Source organism: Amblyomma maculatum, chromosome 7, assembly GCF_055883805.1.
Source record: "Amblyomma maculatum isolate TAMU_Amacu chromosome 7, ASM5588380v1, whole genome shotgun sequence".
NCBI classification, from domain to species: Eukaryota; Metazoa; Arthropoda; class Arachnida; order Ixodida; family Ixodidae; genus Amblyomma; species Amblyomma maculatum.
In genome coordinates this window covers 110,234,961-110,261,276 of record NC_139350.1, presented here as the reverse complement: position 1 = coordinate 110,261,276, position 26,316 = coordinate 110,234,961, and positions in this window count along the sequence as shown.

Genomic DNA, 26,316 nt, shown 5'->3' with positions numbered 1-26,316 from the left:
TTCAGCCTTTCCCACGGTCGATTGCTCTGGGAATCCATCTGATGATGAACACCTGTATTTCAGCGATGTCTATGTCGTCCTTGTAATAGATATAGAACCTGCGGAAACAGAGAAAATCAAAATAAATATACTGTTAGCGCTGCTCCCCACGCGCAGTTATCGTGTATCAAAGCTCCGTCAGGCAGATCTCAGCAGCACCTTTCACGACATTGCTGGACGGGTAATATATGCTGTCATTTTCTTTTTCAGCGAAGTTGTTAATTATATAGTCACACTACCAGCAACTTTTTTTTGCGTTGCGGCTTTATAAGCCAGCACTGCATGGAAACAATGATCGAGAGATCGGAAGCTCGTAGTACAGTAAGCATCAAGGAAACCTCTTTTCCTGCAAAAATAAAAGAAGGCCTCTTGTACTGCATATGAAAGTCATGCGCGTGCAAATTTAGGAAACGTTGCAAGTTACATTCCTGCTTTATTTCCGCTAATGCAAAAAGCGGAGCACTTTCCGGCTCCGGATCGAACGTCGCGCAACCGCAGACGATTAGCGGAAACACAATGCAGGACACGTTGACGTAATGTCTTTCAGGCGCAAGGCAAAGTTCATGTGCAGCAAAGGAATTACTGCCAAAAAACATGTGAAGAGGTTCATGGAGGAATAAGTATTGCGTAAGCTCATGGAAAAGAGATACACTGAGACAGCTCGACTTCCAGGGAGGCATTGGACACCTTATATGCGTTAAAGAAGAGAAAAAGGAGTAATAGAAGGTACTAAGCGCTGACCAATATAAAAGGCAGGACTGTTATAAGCTGGAGTGACGTATGACTAGCTTATATAAAGCATCACCTGCTACCGCTCCACACAGCTTCCAAGTGCCTAAATGCTTGTTTTCTTTCTTCTCCATGCTTCATTACGACATCGATGGCGATGATACTCAAGATATTGTATTGCAGTCGCCGAAGGGCTGTACAGCATAACATGAAATGGTGCTGACCCTGAAAGCAGAATTTAAGATCAGATGGGCATTGCAAGCAAAACGAAATGAAACTTTCATGCAAAAAACGGATCAGTGTAAATATTTCTGGTCGTCAAAAATGAGGGAGCTAACAGCATTCTATGCGTACATAAAATATTGATTGATCAAGAGTGCGAAGCAGTAACACGTCACCGCGTATCTGTACGCTCCGAGTCTGATTAAAATAGTAAGAGTAATTATTTTTTTTTTTTGCAAAAGAGACGTGAAAACAACGGTCGTACAGAACTGCCTTAAGGCTGTGAAGTTCTCGCCACGCTACAGCATTTTAATCCGGAAAATCTTAATTTTCCCTCAATAATATCTGCGCATTTTTGGAGCTAACCGCATCTGTCAAAAACGCAAATACAACAAACAATATTATTGTGTACAGCAAATGGAGCCTTAATTTGGAAAATACTCAAAGCTTAAGTAAGCTGAGGCTGAGCGAAAAGCAACTCTGTCGACCATCGTTAGCAATGACCTCTACGGTAATGGCGTAAAAAGAAAAACTGCTCCGTGTTAACTTAGGATCGCTTGCTTTTGTATGCGACCCCTCACGCATCGTGTATAAGAGCATGGAGCACGAAAAGTTAGTAGAATAAAATATATATGCAGGTCTTCCCTGGGAAACTTTCAGCTATTTCAGCTTAAGAGCATATCTATGCGTATATGCAAAAAAGTAAAGTTAGGATATGCTCACGATCTAAAAAAAAATGAAAACCTGTTCCCATCAGGCAATGAGCTTGATGAAAAGGAGACCTAAATAATTAGAAATGAGAGTTTCAGTTGCTGAAATAATAAGTAAACTTCTGGGTAGCCTTGGAGACTAAGCAGGGATATTTTTTTGCATTCTGCAGCTCGCATAACTTTAAAATATAACTTTTAAAACAGAACCAAGAAATATACTCACTCACTTGGCAGCTAGTGCTGATAAACGTGTTAATGGAATGTAAAAATTTGGTTGGGCTCAGAGAGAAAAGTCTTCGGTCGAAAAGGCACATCTGTGTTCCACCCTCCATTTTTTCAGTGGGCCGCGGCGTGCATGAGTGCTGGTGAGGGGCACATAGGGAGCGTGCAGCCTGGGGATCATTTGTAGATGTCGAGAAAGGGGAAAGGAGCAAAGAATGCAGCAAGGGTGAAAAACCTTTGCATCTGACGAGGGAGTTGCCGAAATTCCTCCTCTCTGGACAGTCGGAAAGCGGTTTCGCTGTAGTTTCCACAGTGCTTGAGTGATGTGCACCCGACTTTCCAATGAACAATATGGCAGCACCCAGGGAGCCCGAAATGCAAAAATATCTGCAGCACCAACATGCGAAAGGCAGAGGCACCCGGGTACACTCAGGATCACGCGCATTACAATTGGCAATTGTGCTCTTTCACGCCTCTCGCCCCCAAAGTTAGCGGGAGTGAAAGTAGGAGCACTATTCTCTACTATAGTGCCAAGGGGTGAGAGGCTCTTAGGAGCACAATTGCAAGGGCTCCTCTGCCTTTCGCAGTGCTATAGATATCTTGTGAGACGAAGCATAGGCAAGCGGGTTCGGTAAGCAATGACATAGACAAAGGAGGGGGGTTTCGGTGAACCCGTACTGCCTTCAGGTGTCTTCATTGCTTCAACATTCAACAGGGGGTGTCCATCGCGCGTTGGGGGCTAGTGCTTTGTTTGCATCTAGCCCTTTCTAAGAAATCGCGACAGGTGTTTTCCCGTCGCTTTCAAGCGCATGTGTCACATGCGTGTTGGCGTAGCTTCTGCTGAAGATCACCAAATCAGAGCGCCCAGAACCGGGCAATTCTTTCTTGGTTCCACTGTGCTTGCGAATAAGATATATATTTAGGAAAATAATTGGAGACTTTCGGAAGCTGTTACGTCACCCTGTAAAGCGCATTCAGTTGACTTTGAAAAAGTTGCGCTCATATATAACTTCCGTGAACTTACGAGGCTTAAATATAAAGGAATGCGCTAGGGCAAGGTTTAGTGTACTTTGTCTTTTCATTCGACATACACCTATATGCTAACGAGTAACGAGAAAATTCTCTGACATAATTGTCGTGAATGGATATCTGAAGCAGTGAGCAATAAAAAATAAGATGCCTATGAATATAAACACATTTGCTGTATTTTGATAAGGTACCCAGCCCAGGTATATGGATAAAGCTAGCAATATTTGCAATCCGTATTTCTTGCAAGCTTAAGAAAAAAGAGAAGAAATGCGATATAGCGCACAGTCAAATTTGCCCAGAGAAAACCGAGGCGTAGCTTCTCTTTATGAGATGCAGCCGAAATGCCACTGGCAAATTTCATCAGAGTGTCGTCACGTGTGAGCTCGTTCGGTACGAACTGGCCGCTCTAATCATGCGAACGTGTTCTCTTTACATAAATCAAAGCACGGAGATAGTGACAATTTCTGTCTGATCAGTTGTCACAAATTTTAAACTGTGTGTAACGATGCTTGTCTCAATCTTTATTAATGTCGCTTTCTCATTGTCATCTTTCCTTCTGTTTTAAACTATATCCATTATGTTACTTTTCCTGTGTGTAGTCAAGCGTCATTCTTGTAAAATGCGCCGTCAAATGCAGGCTGCTGTGCTTTATCGGCATCAAAAAATATACAAATCATTCAGTATAACAGTTTGGCGTGGCTCGTCTACACAGTTTGCAGATTTTTAACAATAAATAATGACAAGAACATCAAAGCTGTTTCGCTGATATGCTATGCGAACAGGCGGACAGAGAAATGGAATTGTTGTTGTTAATCCCCTATTTAAATACGATGTAGTAATAAAATATTTAGCCTCTTATATTATAGCTTGCAAACTTAGAGATGGTCACATTTCTAGACTGCTGCAATTTGTAGAACTTTTCTAGAGCACGCGTGTTACCAGAGATTCAGCTCTAAATATCCAATTTCGGTTATCGTATTCACGCGTGTCACGATGGCCACCTAAATGGCTTCAGCTGCGATGAGGTGTCTCACGGCAATCCATATGCCATTGGCATACTAGGCAGGTCTTTACCTTTCGCTTTTGAATGATGAAGCGGAAGAAACGTTCGGATCAAAAGCTAATCGCTTCAAGGATGTTTTGCATGTGTTGTCTTTGTCTTGCGTGCGTATTCACATAAATATAACGGTAAAATTCGGATGTAGGTCTCGAAAAAGAACGTACACTGAGAATGCAATCGAATGCAGTAGCCTAGGAACGCGACTGCCTCTAGTTTTATAATATAACAATGCCTTGTAGCTAATGTTGCCGAATGTTCACGAACCGCTTTCAGATAAGGCGGACGAGAATTATTTTTACAATTTGTGTACGCCTCGTTACATAGCCTACACACACGAGCAAGTTCAATGCGTTGCTTATTGTTTACCTAAAAGCTGTAAAGACTAATTTGTAACACCGAAGGACGTAGAGGAAGGTCTCATTCTGAAAAGCCATATCTTAACCAACGCAACAGTGTTGACAAGTGCATTGCAAAATACGTTAGATGTTTGCAGTCTAAGGGCAAAACGTTGACGAACACTCGCTATCAGTCTATAACCAGGTAATGTTGACTAATATATGGCAGGATATACCTCATGTTGGCAGTGCGATCCTAATGAGCGAACATATATAAACGTATATCAGATGTTGGCAGTCATACCTAAATGAGCGAACAATATTTTCAAACGTACACGAACGAATATGAAATGTTGGGAGACCGATAGATCGCATGGACTGTGTTGCCGAGCTCATACCAGCATATGGGAAATATTGGCGAGCCACAAGCATAGATGGACAATGTTTACCACTGGTTTCCAGACATTGTACCAATGTCAGGAAGCAATGGTATATCTGGCCCGTTATAACCATCTTATAGAACGGCATGACCAATAATAGAAACATACTGGCAACAATGTGCCGCCTTTGGGCTGTGTTTTGCCAGCACATTTCCAATATCGGGCCGACTAACTGTGCTACCGGGATCCCCCTCCCCTCATATAATACTCCAGCTGAAGCCTATCAGGTATATGAATAAAAAATATAAATAAATGAAGGTGTGGTTTCATCCTGTGCCACTCTCATTTTGACGGAAGTAAAATGCTGAGGAGAAGGAAGAATCACTATTTTGCAAGAAAATTTGAGGTACACAGGCCCCCGTGTGGCCACCTGGGGTACTTTTTTCTGGGTACTCTTGAGCTTCGTCTTTGTTTTTTGGTATGATCCGAATGCTGCCACTGACCAGAGCATCCGAGGTGTTTATGTTACGGATATGGCGGGTCACAGAAGGCGGACCAGAATCTTGCGTCCCAGGTTGGCTAGTGCCAGCTACCCTATAGCTGCTCACTGGGTATGCCGACACCACTGAAGACAGGAAAGGAAGACCTGTACTCTAAAAATGCTATAGACCTTATGCAAATGTGTTTTCATCTAGCGACCGGCACGAGCGTTTGTCATCTTTGAATATAATTGAATCAAAGAATGGCAAGCGGAATAGTATAGGGGCTGCATGGCTGCTGGCTTATTGCTCGTAGTCGCCGATAATACCGACATACTGTTGTTTATTTTGCTGTACGCACAAGTAAAATAAGGTTGTCGAACTAAAGAAGCAGCAAGTTATACCCAATCAGTTTTTTTATGCGGCCTGTTAATCTGTTGTCTCATAGTTCTCGCGTTGTAGGCTCCCTTTTATTTTTCGTTCAACTGCGACCCTAAATTGTAAAATGGTATCTCATTTAGCTTGCTTTGGAAAGATTTCAAGTTCGAGCTCAGTGCAAAGGCAGATGAAATATTTCGCCCGCAGCATGTTATATTTTTCTGTAGAAAGATTTCGCATAGCCTTTCGTGTAAAACATCTGCAAGAGGGTTGCTCGTGATTCTCTAGGCTTTATGCGCATAATCATCCCAGAATTTACTGCTTCATGCATACAAGCTGTCCAGAGAATTTCTACGTATGTATATATCCAGGCCTTCAGATATAAAACGCAGCACTTCAAAGCTGCCTGACAGTTCTCTTAATTAGAACATAAAAAAAGAATGCATTGCTTGAATACGCGTTCACGCTTGACATTGAGTCTGGGTATAAGGCATACCTCACCGATGTGACTACGCAGGCTAGGTTATTGATTTTCGATCAGTAATGTAACTGCTAATATATCGGTTTTCACGAAATGAAACCACGATTGGACGGCAGCAGGATCAAGCTATCTGAAGAGGATCAGCGCACGCGAAACCACGTCGTTAAACTGTGCGTTTTGTCGGCAAATTCATGTCGTTTGGAGTTTTGTGTTTATTTACATGCTAACGAGATACATCTGCCGCGAAACATCCACACAGGATATGGGAACAGTAGTGCACGGGCTGTACTGTGTATGATGTCAGGTTCATCGCCGTGCAATGTTTACTAAGCACAAATCTTAGATTAAAAAACAAGCATATCAAGTTCCTTCATGTACACATATTTGCACAATATAGTATCGAAAGCCAACGATCGAGATCGAGTGGCAGGCACACTAACATGTTGAACATCGCCCGCACTGAACTTGAAAGTCTCCTGCGATGGCCGACACAATGTAATCACATTGCAAACGTGTTTTACACCCAGAAGCAATATCAAACTTATCAACTTATTAATATCATCTGCCGTACTATACCCACTGCAGGGCGAAGGCTTATCACATTTTCCTCAAATTAACCCAGTCCTGTGCTAGCTGCATCCACAACTGCATCCTGCGAATTTCTTAACTTCATACACCCACCTAATTTTCTGCCGCCCCTTGCTACGCTTACCTTCCTTTGGAATTCAGTTAGTAGCCCTCGTCCTCTCTTAGTGCTACATGTCCTGCCCTTTTCAATTTCGTCTTCTTAATTTCAAATATAATGTCATTAACTTGAGCTATTTCTCTGCCCACTCTGCACGCTTCCTATCTCCACCTACCATTTTTCATTCCATAGCCCTCTGCGTTGTCCTCAACTTATGTAGGACGGTTTTCGTTAACCTCCATGTTTCAGCCCTACAGTCAAGTACTAGTAGGATGCAACTATTATACACTTTCCTCTTGAGGAGGAGGAAGATGAGGAGGAAAGACAGGGAGGTTAACCAGTAAAATCAACCGGTTTGCTACCCTGCACGGGGGAAGGGGATGAGTGGATATAAAAGTTGCAAGAGAGGGATAGTTGAAGTTAATACAGTCCCATAACAGACACGCGACATCACATCACGTCATAGTCATATCATAGTAAACGCAAAGTCTTTCGATTAGGCTTGTGCTTTTCATAAAGCGGAGCAGTGCCTGGGAGGCCTTTACCGCAGATGATCGCCGTGGCCAGGAACCTAAAATCTTAATTTCAGTCAATGGGCGTCCATCTAGATGCTCCAGGGTACGCCACAGACACTGCCTTTCCTCACTTTATATCGGGCACTCACAAAGAATGTGGTCTATAGACTCGTCGCATCCACAGTTTGTACATGCAGGGCTGTTTGTCATGCCTATCATTAAAGAACACGAATTTGTGAATGCTACACCAACCCAAAGGCCGCACAGCAAAGTTTATTCGCGGTTATTACCTGTCCTAAAAAGACATATTCGCCTACTACTTCCAGCGCTTTGCTACCTATCTTAAACTGCTGTTCCTTTCCCACGCTGTTAAACATTAACTTTTGCATATTAATTTTAGGCCTACCTTTCTGCTTCTCCTGTCTAGATCAATAATCATTCTTTGCAATTGGTCCCCCGAGTTACTTAGCAAGGTAATGTTATCAGCAGTGTCATTCATGGACACATATTCCAGCAGCGCGTTAATGTAAGATGGTTTGGTCAAGCCTTTCTCTTACACTTCGTGCAGTGAATATGTTTCCGGTGGCAGAGCACAGTATGGCGACGATCTCGAGCTACTTGCTGGCTTCGTGCATCGGGTCTAACTCCAAAACACTTTTAAGTATCAGGATGGCGTCCCCGCACTGAAACAATTGCGCGTGATGCTTCTTGTCGCGGGCAACGACATCGCAGCGCTCGATGAAGCCATTCCTTTTATTTCTCTTTCGGGATGGTCGGGAACATTGGGAAGATGGGAAACTACGTAGCGCGTTGTGGTCCCCAAAGTATCCGTTGGCTCGCCTTGGCTCCTCTCATCCTCTCTGCTGGAATCTCCTGAACTCTCGCCAGATTATGGCAATCTGGACATCTGGCGGCATACGTCTCTGGTGTAGGTATCCAGCGCCTGAATGTACCGGCAGTTTGCACATATGCGCAAAAGGCGTTCGATACGTCTACGTCTGTACGTCTCGGGCAAACGTCAGTACGCCTGCTCAAGCTAAATCTCTATATTGCCTGCCAGCGACTAGGGCCCGGTTCGACGTCAGCAATTAACGAAGTGAGATGAAACTGTGCCCACGCGGCAACGTATACGACCGTGCACCACCTAAAGGGGCTAAAGTACCTCTAAGGGAAATAGCAAAAACCACTTCCCTTCTCCTCCGTTCCACTCTCCCGCGTGGCGCCGCCTTGACGGTAACTCACTGATGTATCATCTTTTTACGGTTTGCGAAACAGACAAATGACAAAGGTGAGAAATGAGATTAGATGAGTTAATAAAACATGACATTTGTAATAGCGGAAATTAAGGCAGATGCTGATACTTTCATAAGGGGGCAGATTGTTTAGCCCATGCAAGCAGTAAACATGAGTGCCAAAATGAGTGCTGAACAGCAAAGGATCCAGGAAATGAACAATAATGCTCGAGGCATTATCATGCTTGAGAAGAGAATATAACTATTTAGACATGACTTGTGGGGAAACCTGACCTATAGCCAACTCTCAGTAGGAAAATTGTGACGAAAGAAAAACTGGACATATGGGGCACTGCATTGAAAACCATGTTATATTATTTTTGTGAAATGAAATCCCAAAACACAAAAGGAACACATAGAGAAAAAATTGCCTGCGATTACGTAACTTCCTAATGCGAAATTTTAACGCAGCTCATCAGCTGTTTCACATTTTCGAAAAATTGAGGGAAAGATTTCGAGCAAGACACGTATGTACAATTACAGACAACTTTTTTAATTTTTAACACGTATTTCTTCAAGAAACACTTCCCTATCAGTTCTTGGCTGTCAGGAAAGAAGCTTTGCGGTCGGAGAAATGAAGAGAGCAATTGAGTTATCGGGAGGTTGCGGCAAGCAGCGCGTGGGCTCATAGGAATGCTACGCGGCGGGCAGATAGCAGCGACGGACTAATGCCGCTGAGCTGACGCCGCTAGCGAGTGAAGCGAGTGAGAACGGGATGCACGCAACCGGAGAGCGCCCTCGCCGCCACGCAGGAAGAGGGGGGGGGGGGGGGGACTCTCTTATCCTCTTTCTGCACGGCGGTGTTGGTGTTCTACGCAGTCACGTTGTCTTGACTCGCTAGCGGCGGCAGCGGCTGCTAGCGCTGCCTCCGATGACCCCCCTCCTCCTTCCTTTCCTCGTGTTCTCCGCTTGCGGCGCGCGCTCCTGCCCCCATCGCGGCTGAGTGTACCCCCCCCCCCCAACCCCTCTTTTGTCGAGGCTCCAGTTGCCGAAGTGCCTGCTCGAAATACGGGGGATGAAAGGGGGGCGGAGCTGGTTACGAGGCCGACGACGCCGACGGAGCTCTAAAACATGTTCGGTCAATTGCACCTTAAGGCAGAACAAGAGGGATTTGGAACCAAACAATTCTCAAATGGTTTTAATAAATATGCATATCACACTCTCGTAAACAAAGGATGTTTGGAGAACAATACAACCCATCCATGGAGCTGTCAGCCTGGCACAATCAATGAAACCGGAACGAAAAGGAAATAATTTTTTAAATGCATTATAACAGATGTACTAATTTTATACTGTGGCACTGTGATGTAAACATGGTAAACACAAGCAAGTGCACATAATATTGGAGAGCTCTGTTTTTCATTATGAAGTAGTTTGCAGTCAACAAGTTCATAATACATATGCATGAAAAATAAAAGCATTGCCATTAAACACAATTTTCTACCGAGCCAGAAAAAACAGTGCCATTTGAATGAGGGCGCATTTCACATACGCATGTATGCCATACTTGCTAAGCAAATTTACCTTTGAAGTAAGGAAGTCAGTTCTACCGTAAAGCCGCTGCTTTACATTTATAGTGGCTTCCTGTTTGCCACTGCTATGACTACCACATTATGCATTTCTGATTTGTGCTGCTTGCTCATTTTTTTATTTCTAAGGAGAATATGAATCTTAACTTTCAAAAACGTTCGAAGAAGCTTTTTGTCTACTTTATGGCACTCAGGAAAAAAGTTGACGGTTTTGACACTTGTAAACAGATTCCTCAAGCTGAGCCAAAAGTAGTTAAGTAGGTTTTCATTGTTCGCGCGGAACAAGTTCACTGCACAATGCATAAACTGAATAACAGTAGGTGAAGGTGAAGCGAGTTTAATATTATTCATGTACAACTTGAGCTTGGTCAAGCTGCTGGTTTCTTAGAAGTGATTGCTTCTATGCACTGACTACTGGCAGTCATGTTCTTTCGGACACTGTTGACAGCGCAGTGCGCTAGGTAATCAAGACTCTTGCTCGGATTCATTCAAAATTAACAAGTCCTCAGGAAAAACAGCAATCTCTTGTGCATTCTGCACCTGCGAGCCTACCGAAAGAGTGTCCAGGCCAGTCAGAGCAAGACCAAGGTCGCCGCTGTAACTACCGCTGTTGCTTGTTTTAAAAAATTGGGCCATAGTCGCTGCGTGGTGTGTGCAACGAAATTCAAGGAATTCTGGCACCGAAATGTTTTCCCGAAGTGCCGCAAAAGAGTCTCCTAGGCTATGTTGGCCAAAGCGGCTCAAAAGCACAGAAGAAGAAACCGTACATTTAGGTAGACCTCCTCAATTTCAAGGGATTTAGTGGTGCCAAGCACAAAGCCAGTCAGGATCAGCTTCCAAACAGTTTTTTCCGCTCTCCAATCTTAAGGTGTTCAAATAACATTATCATAACTTGGAGAAAAATAACTGTGTCTGCATATTTCACTTCATTGAGCCTACTTATTTGAGATTAGTGGTTCTGGAAATCATCTTAAACATCCTAAACTCTGCCTCAAAAAAAAAAAACATGCTGTCATTAAGGCTTTTTTAGAAAGTTTGCCTGCCTCAACAATGTAACGCTAAGCTGCTCCGGTGTCATGGTTCAACAGCCAGTACACAAGCCCAACGTTATCTTCTCAAAGTGTCTCAGGTCCAAGCAGGCTTCTTTTAAGTGCTGCGCGATATTCAGCTGTGCTTTGAACCATTGTCCACAAGTTCTTTCAAATAACGAAGGCTCACCTAATCTGACGACAAATTGTACTTGAGAACAACGTTGGGTGGAATGAAAACTGTCAGCTCAGAATTGAGGTGGCTCAAATTTTTATTCAAATGAGAAATATCTGCCATGAAATACAGCTTTCTTGTTGGGTCGCAGGGTGAGCACAAGATACTAATTCCCTGGAATATCCTACGACGACCCCAAACTGCTTCCACAACACCTGGTTTCCCCCGCCCATGTTACTGGCAACAGCTTCCCCACTGATAGGAATTTTTCGCACTCTCCTGTTTCGCACTCTCCTGCACAGAACAAGCACTAAATAAATTTTCCGTTTAACGGTACCCAATCGTTTGCTTCCAGCGTGTAATTACTCCTCCAAGCATACATACCAGAGCATGATTGGCTATTAAATCTGCTGGAGAGAGTGCCGTCCGCCAGTGGAAGTGTGGGCCTGCCAATAACATCATGAGCAGAGGGGTCGTATGTCAGTCCTGGTGTCAACTGTATTTCGTCCCGCTTTAACACTGCATGTTTCTTGTTGCCCTCCATAATTTCAACTTAGCACTAATGAACCCAAAAATGAGCATATGGCTATTAGAACCCCCAAAAAATAGTTATAGGGGGTAATAATATATTCCCTAGCTACAAAGTATGAAAAGTGAGGAAACAATTAAGCTTCTATATTTATATATAGCATGCTGTACACTCAGTGGGGATAAAAATAAAATAAAATATAAGCATGAAATATTTATTAACATCACTTGTATAATATGTGGGTGGAAAGAGCTAGAAAGCATGAAGGTTGTGTGTTTCCCATTATTTCCGAGCTGGGCTGGGGCTTTATCTGCAATTTATTGTGAAAAGATGCTAGTTCGAGACGGCAAGGTCATGACGGCAAGGCCAGCGATGCTTTGCCTAGCGTTTTAATCCGATGACGAACCCATGCGCGTGCCGGAGCCGGCGCCGCGGGACGATGACGATGGTATGTACAAATGAAAGAGATCATGGCATGTAAAAATTAAAGAACATCCATGGAAGGCTCACACAATCTGCCCGGGGGATCGAAAGAGGCTAGCCTGGCTGCTCCTAACTAGCCGAAGCACCGCGGCGCACAAACGGTTTCAAGCGAGCAACATGAACAATTTCAGTTCCACGGTGGCGCTGATTGGCTGGGGGATCAACAGGCGTGACGTTGTAGTTCACTGGGGAAGTTTTGCTGATGACCTCGTACGGACCAGTGTAGCGGTGGTGGAATTTATCACTAAGGCCAGGGGTGCGCAATAGTGTATAAAGCAGACCTTCGTCACCAGGACGAAAAGAGACCACGTGATGTGTAGAACCATATCGACTCCTGCGGTCTTTCTGGCACGCTGCTGTGTTGAGGTGGGCAAAATGACGGCATTTGGCCACACGAGATAAGAACTGTGTAGGCACTGATGTGGAGCAGTCGGGTGTAGAGAAGAAGGAAGTGTCGAGAATTGTAGTGGGAGGACGGCCATAAACACGAAAAAATGAAGAGTAACCGCTAGTCCACTTTATTGGCAGAAAGTAGTGCAACTCAAGAGACTTCTGATGCGCGTACAAGAAGAGAGTGAGAAGTTTGAGCTTAAACTGCCAATTAAAAAGACAAAGCTCATGGCGTCTTGCCCCATCAAGTCCTGGAGCATCAAGGGACAAGTGGAAGCTGTGACAGATTTTCTCTTCTTGGGTTCCAAGATTACCCCGGAAGGAGACTGCAGCCATGAAATTAGGAGACGCCTGCTTCTGGGAAAGAGAGCCATGGCTAGCCTTGACCGCCTAGTAAAGAGCAGAGACATTACACTGCCATTCAAGATCCGTATAACTCGTGCTATGATCTTTCCAGTTGTGATGTATGAATGCGAGATTTGGACTGTGAAGAAGGCTGACCGCCGAAGAATTGACGCGTTTGAATTGTGTTGCTGGCGGAGAATCTTGAGGGTTCCTTGGACGGCCAGAAGATCAAACCAGTCGATATTGTCGACCATAAACCCTGACTGCTCATTGGAGGGTCAAATTCTAAAGTTAAAGCTCAGCTACTCTGGTCATCTGATGAGGAGAGGAGTCGCTGGAGAAAGATTTGATATTGGGAACGGTTGAGGGTCACCGGAGAAGGGGTAGGCAGCGAACGCAATGGTTAGATGGCATCCTCGAGGCGCTGCAGATGAAGTTATGTGACGTTAGGAAGATAGTGAGAGACCGGAAAGCATGGCGTGATATGGTCCAAAGAGTCACGAAAAGTCGGACACGACTAAACGACTGAACTGAACGGAGCCGCTAGTCCGCTGTACTGCTGTAATAAAGGCGAACGGGAAGAATGGTAGAATAGTGTCCCAATTTTGATGGCCTGGTGTGATGTACATGGATATCATATTGATAAGGTGCGATGAAATCGCTCAGTCAGACCGTTAGTCTGGGGATTGTAGCTTGAGGTTGTCTTATGAAGGGTGGACGAGGCGTTAATAACTTCGGCAACGACTGTCGATAAGGCCGTCCCGCCGCACTTAGGAGCACTCGAGGAGCGCCATGACGCAATACAATTGCTCGCCAAACTAAATTTGCTACTTCTTGAGCGGAACCAGTCGGTACAGCCGCTATCTCAGCGTAGCATCTGAGGTGCTCAACAGCTGTTATATTCCAATGATTACCCCTATCGGAGAAAGGCAGGGGACTATATAAGTCGATTCCGACTACATCGAATGGCGCGGCGGGACAGGGAAGACGTAGAAGGCCAGCGAACGAAAAAGTCGGCCATTTGCGACGTTAGCACAGAGGGCAGGATGCGACGTATTTGGCAACCAACGCTGGAAGTTAGGCCAGGTCAAAATAATCGTTTTTTTTAATCGGCTGTAGATTTTGTCAAAGGTGACCTGCAGCAGCGTCATTGTGGAGAGCAGCCAGTATACGTGGGCCAAGCACACGCGGCACAGCTGGGATCTAGCGAGTTCCATCAGAGCAATACACGTAGCGGCGTAGGATGCCATCTTCGAGCTTGAAATTGTGAAGCTGTCGGCGAAGCCTAGCATTAGGCGGGTGTGAAACGCCGATAAGGCGGTCGATGATGGGACGGCAGTAGGCATCGGGTAATTGCTGTGAGCGGAGAGCGTGTTTGTTCTCAGAGTCGTCAAAAGAAAATGTCGTGATATACATTGGGGAAAGAGGTGGTCGGCTCTAGTCAGAGGTGGAAATGCACTGGGAAGAGAAACAGCAAGATTGCATCCGAAAGTGGACAACGAGAAAGAGCGTCGGCGTCTCGCTGTTGGCGACCAGATTTATAAGTGACGTCGAAATGGTATTCTCGCTGGCGTAGACTCGAAAGGCCAAGTCGGCTTGTCAAGTGTTTGAGTGAAGACAACCAGAAAAGAGCATGGTGATCAGTCACCACTGTGAAGTGCCCACCGTATAGGTAAGGGCGAAATTTTTAGACAGCCCATACGACGGCAAGACGCTCCTGCTCGGTAATGGTGTAGTTTTACTCCGCTGGAGTCATAGTCCGACTGACGAAGGCAATCACGTTCTCACGCTAAGTTTCATCACACTGCAGAGTACAGCGCCAAGACCGTTACCGTTGGCATCGGTGAGCAGGATGGTTGGAGCGCTGTTACTGAAGTGTCCAAGAACAGGATCTGACGTGAGGGCTTGCTTTATGTAATAAAAGCAGTTTCGCACTGTTCAGTCCACACGAAAGGAATGTGTGCTTTAGGTAGCTCATGAAGTGGAGCAGAAATAGTTGCAAAATGCCTAATAAAACGCCGAAAATAAGACGCCAGGCCGAGGAAAACTGCGAAAATCTGTAGTCCGTTGTGGACTAGCAAAGTTCAAGACCGTGATAATTTTTTCAGGGTCTGGACGAGTGCCGTCACGGCTGACCAGATGTTCCAATATTTTAATTCCCTTCTGTGCAAAGTGGCACTTCTTGATGTTGAGCTGAAGGCCCGCGTAAGCGAGACACGTGAGGTTTTCATTAAGGTGCGGGTGATGGTTGTTAAAAGTTGACGAAAAGATAACAATGTCGTCCAAGTAACATAAACAGGCTCTCCATTTTAGGCCACGAAGTACGTATAAATCATTCAAATGTCGCTGGTGCGTTACAAAGTCCGAAAGGCATAACATTAAGCTTGTAAAGGCCATCGGGAGTTACGAAAGCGCTTTTTTCTTTGTCGTCCTCGTGCATAGGTATTTGCTAATAACTTGAGTGGAGGTCCAAGGTCGAGAAATATTCAGCGCCTTGGAGAGAGTCATGAGCGTCATGAATTCGCGGCATCAGATATACATCTTTGCAGGTAATTTTGAGTGCGCGGTAATCAACACAAAAGCCTACCAAGCCGTCCTTTTGTTTACCTAGCACTACTGGGGAGGACCATGGGCTTGTTGAGGGACGAATAATATTGTGACAGAGCATGTTATTTACATTTTCTTTAATTACTTTTCATTCAGAGAGGGAATCCCGATAAGGCCGTCGGCGAACGATAGAGTTACCTTCAATAATGATGCGATGGTGCGCACTATATATAGTCCGTCTCAGTGGGGGGAGTGGCATCAAAAATGCCTTGGTGGTTTTGAAGCAATGTCAGCAGTTCTTGCACAAGTGGTGGAGGTGAAAGTCTGTCCTCTTGCTGCCTTGGGCCCTGCCTCTCGCTGTAGTTGCGTTCCGGTCGCCGTTTGGCAACTACCACCACTGTCATGTCAACCGAGAGCAGTCCTGACCCGGCCGGACGCTCTACCTAGGCTGCATCGACGCCTCCGACTGTGCCCAGAAGACAACGCGATTCACCGCTGTTCGCTGGTCGTCGCGATGAAAACGTGGATGACTGGCTCGATACATGTGAACGCTGCAGTGCCTATAACCGGTGGGACGATGATTTAAAATTACTCAACGTTTCTTTCTGCCTCATTGAGGTCGCCAGAAACTGTTTCACTAATCCCGAACCCCGCACTACTAACTGGACCACTTTCAGACAGCAGTTCCGACAATACTTCGCCGACCCGGCAGTACGGACTGAGGTAGCGAAAAGCAAGCTCGCTTCCCATCATCAATGTCCCGATGAATCATATGTATCTTATATACAGGCCATCCTTACACTTCACCGGCGTATCAGTCCCGCCATGACGGAACCTGAACGCGTACACCACGTCTTAAAAGGGATAAAGTCTGTGGTTTATCACACCTTAGTTGCCCAGAATCCCCATGTGTTGATTCAATTATTACGACCTGCCAATGCCTCGTCCAGCTGCAGTCCTCTTGATTACAACCCGGCTTCGCAACTGGCCCGACCTCTGCTGACCTTGATCTGCGGGCAATGATTCGAGCAATCATCTGCGAGGAGCTCCAAGCCCTCAACCTTTTTTGTAGACACGGGTGCGATCCTTTTCCGCACCTTCTAATGACTCCGTTTTCCGCAACATGATTAAAGGAGAGCTAGCAACCATCATCAACGCCAAGGCATCCGACGTTCCTGCGACCTTCACAGCACCTCCACCACTTGTGAAAGGAGGCTAGGTTGAGACGGCAAGGTCGTGACGGTAGGGCCAGCGATGCCTTTTAGCGTTTTAATTCGATGACGAACCCAGGCGCGTGCCGGAGCCGGCGCAGCGGGAAGATGACGATGGTATATACAAATGAAAGAAGAAGATCATGGCATGTACAAATTAAGGAACATCCACGGAAGGCCCTCATTATTAACAAAAATGAATAATAACGCTCATAGTTCAGTTGTTTACAATGTGGCAGGACCTATAAGCTTACGTTACACATTTCGAGCAGATTTTAATTCAGTAGCTCAGACAGTTTCTACTCACCTTTAGAAATATAGAACGAATAATGCCGTGTAGTAGACCAGGTGTGAATTTATGATCCTGCTGTTGCCTTTGCAGTGTCCGTTCGCATGGAAACACTTGAACGGACACTGTAGCTTTCTGAAACCATCTCCCTTACGAGATTGTATCCTCGAGAGCCACATGATAGCCTGAGTTTCAATGCCTCCCTAATCGTAGCTGCTGACCCACGCATACTATTTTTCTCGATGTAGAGTAATTGGTCACGAGCCATGCAGTAGCCAATCCGCTGATTCATAAATGTTTTCTCTTTGTGGCTTTTCTCTTGTGCTCATGTGCAAGAGCTGAAATTCTGTTTGCGGCTTAGAGTTGGGCATCAAGCTCAGCAATCCTTTTGTGAAAAGCGGCTATGTTTTCATTAGGCAGCTGCCTTGCTTGAAGATGGTCAGTTGCTGTATTAGAAAGTGGCACGTCTGGAACTGGTGCAACAGAAAAACAAAATTTTTAAATAATGAGTGAATGCTTCAGTTAAATATAAGAAATATGATACAAGACAACCCAAAACTATGAGGTTTGTGCTTATCGGCTTCGACCGCGGCCCAGTAGAGTAAACTCTCATATCCTGGAAGTAATAATCGTACCACGTAGCATGGCCAGATACTTATTGTACTAGGCAAGAAAACTGATTATGAAGAAGCGCACTTATTTAGAAGCAATAGCATACTCACACCATCAGAGGGTGTGCTGTAGAGAAACTGTTTTCAATTATTGGGGCTACAGACAGGAAAAAATCGCGCGCGGAGCGCCCGCGCTCATGTCGGAAAAAGTGCCCATTCTTTTGCCCAATGCACCGAAATATTTGAGCTCAAATGCACCCCCGGAACGTGCACCACTCAAACGCGGCACGTCTGCCTTACTCGGAAGCCCTGGCTGCAGAAGAAAGAAACCCGGTACGAGTATACTTACGGCAATGCATGACAATACAAGCTGCCACGACAAGTCGCCATTGGAGTGCACGCTATCGCCAGATCCTGACTCCAACAATATCAGAGACCTGAAAAGCGAAGACGCCTTCAGCATACTTGTCAGGGAATAATTTTCCTGAGTACGAAATCACTGTTTGCGTATTGTCAAACTTGGAAGCAAGTCCTGGCATGGTGACTTCAAAAATTGCTGTTCTGTTCAGCTTGACCGCGACCAAGATTACGCACAGAACATTCTTCAAGGTTAAACTCATCGCTGAAGGTGCTGTGAAGACTGTGCTCGAAGCTTAGCTAGACATTTTTGAAGTCTCCGAATTTCTTGCGTGTCCTAGTGCAAACTCTACCTCTTTTTTTTAGAAAATATCACTACAAAACCATTGGAAAAAAACAACGGTCATTCATGGTGCCTTCCACAGCAAGACATGCACAGAGAAGACAGCAACCAAAGGTAAATTTGTGCAGACAGATGCAGATGTAGAGTGATACACTACTTCATGTGCAGTAAACTGTGGAGGTCGTTCCTTGTGCTACTGAGTGAACGATTAGGTTCATAACCTAATCACAGTGATTAAGATGCACACTACATGCGATATCAACAGTGCAGAAATCAAGCGACAAGCGTATTTTGCAATTTGTGTTGCTTTGTATCGCTTAACAAGGTGTATGCAATGCAAAAGTTTTGTGATAAGAATTGAAATAGAACTTTTGTCAATAGCAATAAAATATATATAATTTTCTGTGTGTGTTTGCTCAAGCATGCGAACAAAACCTTTAGTCGTTCCTAGAACTCCTCCACGCAATCCGCCTTTTGCGCGAGTTTTCTGCGCATGCGTGAAGTCCCAGCGGCGACTGCTGGAAACACATTGAACGGCGTCGTTGGCGTTTATCGTCGCCTCCAGTGCACGGAAGCTGGCGACAAGGTGACCGTCACAGGCTTGGCGAAGCGATGCCAACCACATCTGCCGCATACGGTTGCCACTCTCGAGGCGTGCTAGGATCCAAGACACGGTTTTTCAGGTTCCCTTCGGCGAGTCGCGACCAAAAACGACGTGAAGCTTGAATTGGGGTTACCAAGCATCAAGATGCGAATGGGCGACCTTAGCAACCGACTTCGTACTCTCGACTGTGCGAAAAAACTTTGTTACAGGTATGTATGCATCTAAAGGAAATGTGCATTAAGAAGGGTACCTACTGTACTTTGCACAAAGCCTGTAACTCACCAGTGGTAGCCGCAATGAGGATTTATTCGGTACGTGTTTGGTTTATGTGCGATGGGGTCTCATCGCGATGTATTTTGTCGTTTGTTTTCATTATGTTCGAAGGGGCCGGATAACGCAGGTATCACAGGCGTTTATGCGCGCAGACCGCATATTTAGCATGTTTTATCATGACTGCCGCCTGACTAACCAGAAAAAAATAGAAAGCGTTTGTTGTGGTGCCAGCCTCATGACCAGCTCAACCACTCGGCTAGCGAACGGCGGTGCATCAGAACTAACGCAGTATTTTTTCATTTCTTGTTCAGGCGGCAGTTACGATAAAAGATGCTAAAATATTACGGTCTAGCGCACATAGCCGCCTGTGATTTCTGCTCTACCCGGCCCTTTCACACATAAAGAAAACAAACGACCAAATACATCGTTATCAGGCCTCGTCGTGTATAAAGCAAACACGCACCGAACAAATCATCATTGCAACTATCATTGGTGCGTTACAGGTGTAGTGCAAACTCCAGTACGCACTTTTCATCGTGCATATTTCCTTTAGATGCGTACATACCTGTAGCCTCTGAGATTTTGCCGCTCGGAGCATATGACGCACTTGACACTCTTGCACGACGCACAGTGTTTTTTTTTCTTTACCTTACTGGCTCGCCTTCCTTCTCGCTAAAGCACACAGATTTTGTTCCTTCAGTGTACGCAATCAGCTACATTTCGTTAGGGAGCTTGAAAGTCGTTGTCTTCGCCCAACCGTCTGCAACGGCAAGGAAACCGCCCGCCCGAAATGAGTCTCCTGGAGGGTTCATGCCTGTTCACTTGCATAGTGGAGCGCTCTGGACGTAGAACAGCGTTGGTTCCTTACCGACATGCGCATCAGATATATAGGAGATGCGCATGTGTCACCAGGTCGTCGATTCCGCAGAAATCGCTGCGGAAGCAGAAAGGTTGTGAATCCTTTCGCAACAGAATAATCATTCTCTGTGCATCGAGAACCTTTCCACCATTGCGATCACATCTGTTCTGGGAGCAGAAACCGGCTACAGCGCTGATTCAGCCATTGTCAGAAAAATGGATTGCTTCCGAATCTTGGTATAACTGGTGGGAGCACCATCGCCGCATGGAGGTCCGCCTGCGGTGAGTTCCTTCGACCCACGATGGTTTTATTCGTGGTACTACTGGCCAATTTTTAGTTATTTAGGCATCGAATTGAAAATAAACGTCTGAAGATATGGAGCATCACACACATGCAGATACACACATGTGCATGCACAAACACACACGCGTGCGCGCGAATTTTCTATAGCTGACCATAATAAATGCTAAACAATGCAATACATTAGGAAACCAGAATTAGTCCATAGGTTATAGACTTCTATAGCGGACTATAGCGTTCTGGGCCAAGCTTCTCTCGCCGAACATACAAGGGATTTTACAAAGCTGACCATAAAGCTTTATACCTGACCATAAAAAATGCTAAAGCTGGCACTATACATAGGGAGCCATAAGTCTATAAAATAGGTTAAATACTTCTATATACAAGACTATAGAAAAACCTCAAGAGTACAATAGGAATGGCTGTAGCTTTTTGGGCCAAATATCTATAGCCGACCATGCAAAGATTTTTCTATAGCTTACCATAAAAGTTTCTATCTGACCATAGAAAATGCTAAAGACTGCAGTAAATAAGGAGCCATAAGTCCATAGAACAGGATTAAGACTTTTATGGAACAGACTATTTAAAAGCCCAAAGACAGCCATAGAAGCATCTATAGATATTTGGGCCACATATCTATAGCCGACCATACAAAAGATTTTCTACAGCTGACCATATGGGCCTTTCATTTTTTTTTGCAATAAATCTAAGTTTGTCGTGAATATGCACACTGAGAGCGTCTCAACCTGTCACGTCGAACACAGCCCGCGCTACACACTCTTACATTACGAAGACCGTATATGCATGCGTTATGAGTGAATTATGAAAACGCTGAAACATTCCCTCATACTGCATGAACATGATACTGCAATCACTGTCACTTCTTTCTGCCCCGAAGGTAAAACATGGGAGAGTTTTCACTTTCTACCTGCGTTCGCGTGGCCATTTCGCATGGCGCTGTTTCGTGCCGTCTGCTACACTGCCGTAAAATGTGTTTCTCGCCGCTCTCGCATGATGGCGCCATATTCTCCCAAAAAAGGCGAATTGTCCACTTGGTTGAAGACTTGTTTATTATCAATGCATGACGACTTATATTTCACCAGTACTCAAAGAACAAAAATTTGCTAATGGAGACTCCATTTAAGCTGTGAGGCCACACATGCACGTGAACTTGTGGAGTGCGCGGCAGTTGCAACTACCCTGACGCGCACACGGAAGGGACGATCGATTTCTGGCGTTTGTCGATATAGCGACTACAAGCGTTCCAAAACACACCAAGGGGAACCTATCTTGTGCATCACTGCTTCAATGACCCCCTGTTTGAATAAAAAGAAGCATCTAGACAAGAACAAGGGACCGCAGTGCACAGCTTGCGCTGCACCAGCCGGCGCGCCCAGCCCACCCAGTTCAAAGCGCCTTCTATTCTCTCGAAAACCAGCGCCTCATTCGTTTCACTCAGACCCTTCTAGTACACTCTAACCGGGTATAAACATAAGCCAAGTCTTGAAAACGTGTCGATTATAGAGCCGAAATCACGTTCTGAATAAAGTTGCTCTTTTGTCACAGCTCTCGTGAGAAAAAGGTCAACTCATATGCGCTAAAACCCGAGTACAGCCTAGACACACGCAAACGCTCTCTTGAAGAGGTAGGAGTCGACAAGGTTTAAAAAATTATTAAGCCATGACACTTACCACAGAAAGCCGTGCGTCTTTTCGAAACTTGCCTAAAGTCAGCATGCCCGATCCTGTGCAGCCAAACTTTTCTTCTTTTTGCGTTGCGCTGGCCGAATGGCAAACAAAAAAAGCCTTTTCCCTTCCCCTTGTCGGTTGCGGCAACCGAAGACGAAGCAGCACGGCATCGCGATCAAGCTCGCACGTGCAGCACTTTCGTTGCTCTGGTTCGAAAATGGCGACCAAGGTGTGCCGACCGAAAAATATACAAAAGCGCAGCGCGTGATTACACGTGACACTTATTGGCGAATGGAAGAGCGGAGGAAGCTGGGGAGGCAGAAGGCGGCGAGGAGGAAACTCCGGTGAGAGCGAGGTGGCTAAAATACCTAAAAATGGCAGTGCTTTCGAAAGATCAGGTGTTTTAATATGGATGCTGCTGAAAGGCGTCTAACGGTGGCTTTCGAAGTGTTTCCTGGATAGAGTTTCCACTGGTTATGAGTCGCTGCGCGAACTGCCGACGTTCCCGACGGCGATTTTTCTTTTTGTTTTTCCCGCCTTGCTGATTGTTTTTTTACAGTTGCCTAAAACTTAAAAATAAGGTACCCCATTGTGTAGAAGCGAAAACGTTGGTTGTGCTGCAGCCATTTGGTAGAGAATAACGAATTACGTGCGCCGGGTTCCTTGTACAAACAAGCGCTAAATGACCAGCTGCAATATAGAGCCCCGCTTTACTCTGAGCATGTGCTGCATCAACTGAACTATTACTCCGAAATAATATTCGCAGTCGTTTTGTTCTTTTTTATTTACCTGCTTCTCCATTGGGAGCCTTTTCATATGTGCTCATGGTAACGCATCTCGACCCAATATGAGACATTCTGCGCTGCCCACCGTTACATCGTGCCAGCACCACTCTCTTACAAGTATATTGATTCACAGGCCGAATTCGCAGAATTTTAATGCGATGTCGCTAATGGTCCTGCGTCACAGAATATTCGGCACCATTGTCATTGCCTTTGGCCGGGAACGAAAAGTCCCGACGGAAACTTCAGGAGCAGAATAAAAATCGGAGATAGATGCTTAATTTCTCAATGATGTTCCGCAACGAAACAAAATTGATTAAGCGGCAATGAAAATTGCATCAACTTTGAGTGGAGTAGGTAGAAGTAGAAACCAGTGCTTTCTTGTTGCGTTACAGACGCACGCTCATAGTTTGCGAAAGCTTGCTCATTCAAGCTGAATAAAAGTAGACCTACTAAATTCGCGATGCGATGTCCGACAGCGCAATCGCGTTGAGATCTTAATAGGCGATGCCCCCCCCCCCCACCTCCCTGTTTAAAGCAACAACTATTAGATTAGCCGCGATGACGGATTGGATCTTGGCGATGGCCCGTTTCATAGCGTGTACATTCGGAAAAGGGGATGTTCCATATCTACAGCGCGATGATTGGGACAAGAGAGAAAACATATAAGGACAAGGGTCTCGCGCGTTTTCTCTCTTTACCGTTTATCGTGCTGTAGATATGGAACATCGTCACCAACTCACCCAACAACTCACTTTGTCAGAAAAGGGGGAAAGGCGATAAACCGCGTGCTTGCGACCTTCGGTAAATTTCACGCTTCGCAAATCTTATGCGCTCAAGTAAAAGGACGCAATATTTACAGAAGCGGCCCTTAACATGTACCGTCTGTGTCATTATTTGCATGTACCATGCGCGTGCAGCAAAGTTTTTAATTTATTAAATATCTTACCTGACACTCATCATATCCGTCTTTACTCAGCACTCAAGCCCTATAGAATGAGTTTTAAAATTAAGCGCCGCAAAAATTGGCAGCACTCCATTAAAAAAAATGCCCTATTATATGTTTACACAGTAGCCAAAATAATTCGTTTTCTGTACCTAAAATTGAATGGTAGCGATAGGGCGATAAACAGTGTCCAAAATATTTCGTTTCCTGTACCTAAACGCGAATGGTAGTGATCGTGCGATGACGCGCCCACATTGTTTCAAATGCTTTCATATCTAACTATAAGACAGGAGTGACAAGCGGCTTGTTAATGCGAACTGAACTGAAAGAGTAGACGGTCTCGGTCGTATCGCTTGCCGAGCTGGGACGATTGATATACAACGTGCTTTTTTAACATTAATATTTTTTAACTTGCCAAATAATACATCGAACCACCACAGCTTACCATATTCAAGCCAACGGCCTCACAGAAAGGTTTAACCGAACTCTTGGGGACATGATCGCCATGTACGTACGTTTATTCTGACGCGTCTAATTGCGATCAGGTGCTTCCGTACGTCGCCATTGCCTATACCACAGCGTCTGAGGCAACGACAGGATTTTCCCTATCTTTCTCCTATACGGTCGTAAGCCTTCCTATCTACTGCACACCACATTTTTATACCACCCCGACAGTTCAGAGCACAATTCTCTTTCTGCTGTCGCCCGTAATGCTGAGCAGTGCCGTCAGCTGGCTCGCTCATTCACGCCGGACATTGAAGATCTTCGCCGACATGAGAGCGATCACGGCAAGCCCGCTGTTGACGTTCCTACCAACACCCTCGTTTGGCTCTGTGTTTCTCCTGATTCAAAATTCTCTGCAAAGTATAATGGCCCTTATCGTGTATTAAAGCGTACATCTCCAGTTAACTACGTCGAGGAGCCGGCAACGCCTTCTTCGGACCATCGTCGCCGCGGGCGAGAAGTTGTTGACGTCAGATGACTTAAGCCATACTACGATCCTCTTGTCGTCCTTAAGTCGCCAGGATGGCTCCCTCCTTTCGCGGGGCAATTTTAAGGAAGAAGATGATACAGCGCCGACACAAACGACGATTAAGTCTGCTGGGTTCCTGGCCGATCAGCTGGCGCGCGCACTAAAAGCTCGGACTGACTAGTTCGGACGAGATTGTGTTTCGCTCCACGATCGTCTTGCGTCACCGTTCGCCGTTTCCAGTTATCCGGACAACCCTTAATAAACCCCTTTTCACAACATTTACCCAAGAAAAAAACTATTGACTGTGGACGCCTCGTAGTTTTTGTCAACGTTTTTAAATATACTTGGTGTACAAACTCGCCGCCGCGCCCATAGGGAGTAAGAGGCACGTTGCGGTTTCTGCCACCGCAGCGCAGCGCTGCGATCGAAGGTTGAGTAGGGTGCCTCGATACCAGCGCTACAACGAGGCCCCCTAAGGTTGAGCGATGCAGCGGGCGTCGTCTGCTAGCGCGCCGTAGGTTATCCTGACTGTCCAAAGCCTGGGTTGCACGACGGAGTTTGCTTTCAATTTTTCTGGAGCGCTGTTTGAGTCTTGATGAAGAAGCAGAATAATTTGATTTATTCAACATCAGCGGATAGCAAACAGAGCTCGCAAACAGTCTTTACAACTCCATCGTTTAAAGACACTACGTCCATGGTCGTATTGCCAGCTAACGGACAATCGCCCCACTGCTTCCCCGTCGGTATCATTCGCACATTTGCCTGAAGGATGCATTATATTTACCGATGCATCACATACTGCAGAGCGAGGTGTTACTACTGTGTATGTGATGTAAACTTCAAGCAATTTACAATGCCATTTATTCCCTTCCCCCCGTTCCTACATTCAATGCAGTTCATCTTTACACCGACTCTCTCACAGTCCTTAAACAGCTTAAGGCCGTTCGACGCACATTCCAAATAACACAGTTCATTCATTGGCTCTGTTCAAAGTACCCATGTCCTGTGCGCATACACTGGATTCGCGGCCATGCTCGCGATCCACACAATATTCGAACGGATGCTATGACACACATTAACACATCAGGCGATCCACCACCTTCCCCTCTTCCCCCAGATCCGTTCTTGTCCCACGTTTCCGATTCTCAAGCTCTGTACCAGTGAACACTCGCTCTCATTCCTCCGTGTTTGTACCCTCTCCTTCGTAATCTTACTCGGCAGGAGGAGGTATCAGTGCGCCGGATTCGGGCAGGGGTGGCTCTGACCCCATCTGTACGTCATCGTTGGCGTGATAAAGATCTGCCAGTGACTAACAGATGCCCACACTGTGGAACTGCACCTGAGATCTGTGATGTGCGTCACTTGCTGTGGACGTGTCCAGCAGCGGCTCCAGTTAGACAATGGCTACTTATGAAGGTTGGCCAGTGGTTTAACCGCGATAATGATTACGAGAAGTGCACAATAGACAATCACTACACAGCCAACCTCTGCGAACACC